Source organism: Nanorana parkeri, unplaced genomic scaffold (genome assembly GCF_000935625.1).
Source record: "Nanorana parkeri isolate BGI_ZX_2015 unplaced genomic scaffold, ASM93562v1 scaffold810, whole genome shotgun sequence".
In the NCBI taxonomy this organism is placed as follows: Eukaryota; Metazoa; Chordata; class Amphibia; order Anura; family Dicroglossidae; genus Nanorana; species Nanorana parkeri.
In genome coordinates this window covers 402,020-404,702 of record NW_017307078.1, presented here as the reverse complement: position 1 = coordinate 404,702, position 2,683 = coordinate 402,020, and the positions used below count along the sequence as shown (strand labels likewise).

Sequence of the window (2,683 nt, the reverse complement as noted above, 5' to 3'; positions counted from 1 at the left end):
TGCAAGAACATTTTTGTATGCGTACCTTTCTTCCAGGGAGTTTCTCATGATTGGCTGTATTCCAAGTTCCACTTGCTTGCTGTCAGTCAATGGCTGGGAGGAGACGCTGGGGAGAGGTGCAGACAGTGACTCTGCCCCCACCTAGAATGTCACCTGGTTAAGGACAGCAGCATCCACAGCCCAATGATTGTTAATGAAGAGCCGATTACATTGTCTAATGCAACCTGTTAAATAGGAGCTTCCTGTAATAAAGACCGGTCACTGCTGCTCTCTCTCCTATGCAGGGTGACTGGTCTTGTCTCCGCCCCCTCCTGTAATACAGACCGGTCACTGCTGCTCTCTCTCCTATGCAGGGTGACTGGTCTTGTCTCCACCCCCTCATGTAGGTTTCTGCACACAACCTGTAGTGGGTGGAGCCTGCAACCTCTACATAAACTACGTATCTTTCATGTATACATCTGGGGTGTGCACATCCCGCAGGCAGTGTGGGGATATAATGGCGTACACATATTCATGTCATATAATAAAACAGGTATGATCAGTAACCTATAGCAACCAGATCCCAACTTTCAGCAGACAAGTTCATCTGCGCTACCTCGCTCCTGGCTGTTTGGGGTGACTGCATTGAGCAAATTTAACTTTTCCTCGGTCAGCTAAGTCTGACAGAGCCTGAGGCTGTTATTGTGATACAAATTGCGCAATAGGCGAGCAAACAATCAAAATGCGTCTTTTGCTGATCTGGCTCCATCAGGTTGCTAGGGGTTACTGCACCTCACAATGGCGTATTAAAGTATCTTAACATAGGCCATGGGGTAGGTAACCTCCGCATTCAAGCCTCTGCAAGTCCCATGAGGCTTTGCCAGACTCTGACAGCCACGGCCATGACTCCTAGTGACAGATGCATGATGGGATTTGTAGTTTCACCACAGCTGGAGTGCCAAGGTTGCTATAGGTAAGTAAGTAGCAAATCTGTAATGTAAACTGCTATCGATGACTTCCTCTCCTGAGAAATGCATGCTGCCCAACTCCAGTGGCCTTCATATTTTTAGCACTGTGGACCAGAACCAGAGTTCTGACTTCACCTGCTGCATGCTTGTTCTGAATTGAAAGCCAGAGGCAGCCAGGCAGGTAGTATTTTCATACGAGGGTCGGCAATGGCAGCCACCTGTCTGTCAGGCAGGTAGTATTTTTATACGAGGGTCGGCAATGGCAGCCACCTGTCAGGCAGGTAGTATTTTCAGACGAAGGTCAGCAATGGCAGCCACCTGTCTGTCAGGCAGGTAGTATTTTTATACGAGGGTCGGCAATGGCAGCCACCTGTCAGGCAGGTAGTATTTTCAGACGAAGGTCAGCAATGGCAGCCACCTGTCTGTCAGGCAGGTAGTATTTTTATACGAGGGTCGGCAATGGCAGCCACCTGTCAGGCAGGTAGTATTTTCAGACGAAGGTCAGCAATGGCAGCCACCTGTCTGTCAGGCAGGTAGTATTTTTATACGAGGGTCGGCAATGGCAGCCACCTGTCAGGCAGGTAGTATTTTCAGACGAAGGTCAGCAATGGCAGCCACCTGTCTGTCAGGCAGGTAGAATTTTCAGACGAGGGTCAGCAATGGCAGTCACCTGTCTGTCAGGCAGGTAGTATTTTCGGTCGAGGGTCAGCAATGGCAGCCACCTGTCTGTCAGGCAGGTAGTATTTTCAGACGAGGGTCAGCAATGGCAGCCGCCTGTCTGTAGGGCAGGGAGTATTTTCAGACGAGGGTCAGCAATGGCAGCCACCTGTCTGTCAGGCAGGTAGTATTTTCAGACGAGGGTCAGCAATGGCAGCCACCTGTCTGTAGGGCAGGTAGTATTTTCAGACGAGGGTCAGCAATGGCAGCCACCTGTCTGTCAGGCAGGTAGTATTTTCAGACGAGGGTCAGCAATGGCAGCCGCCTGTCTGTCAGGCAGGTAGTATTTTCAGACAAGGGTCAGCAATGGCAGCTGTCTGTCTGTAGGGCAGGTAGTATTTTCAGACGAGGGTCAGCAAAAGCAGTAGGTGCTGAATGAGTGAATAAAGATGTCTTCCCGTCACTGCAGGGAGTCGAAGGTGAAAGGGTAACCCATGGAATGGTGTCCATCCCTCTGGCGGGTGTCATAGGAAGGGGGAGGAGCCAGGAGCCTTCCATACAGGTAAGAACAATACAGAATTCACCCTTCACCTATCTGACTGCAATAAACTGAACCGCGTTCGGTCGCCACGGGCAACGGCACCCGAGCGTAAACCGTCAATGCATATTACAAATCTGAACGGAGCTGCAATTTGTTAGCGCAGGGTGCGACGTTCAAACGCATTTACCTGCAGCAGCCAATCAGAAATGATATTTCATTGCCCCCAACAGAAAGCCAACATGTCACGACTAGCTCGGGGCTCTTCCTAAAGAAAGAAGCCCCCCCCCATAGAGATTTCTCCTCCCATTGCAGGGTGACCCAGACAGATAGCAGATGAGACGGGCCCCTCCCTCTGCAGGGCCACATAGTAAGACCTTTGGTGACGTACAATTTGTACTGTCATGACGCTGAGCTTGGCTGCGTGATGAGCCGTGATCGGTTCGCCCTTTCCTGCGGCAGGGGGAGTAGGTGGTACATGTATCGGCGATGATGATATTTGTGCGTGGCTTTGTTAGAACAGAAAGGGTTAATTAGAGAG

The 2,683-nt window shown here is 50.6% G+C and overlaps 1 protein-coding gene across 1 annotated transcript in view; it reads right to left on the bottom strand.

Moving 5' to 3' along the window:
• TTC9B (tetratricopeptide repeat domain 9B) overlaps nucleotides 1–2,683 on the bottom strand; it is an 8,049-nt gene that overhangs the window by 4,825 nt on the left and 541 nt on the right. The gene's annotated exons all lie outside the window — the stretch shown is intronic.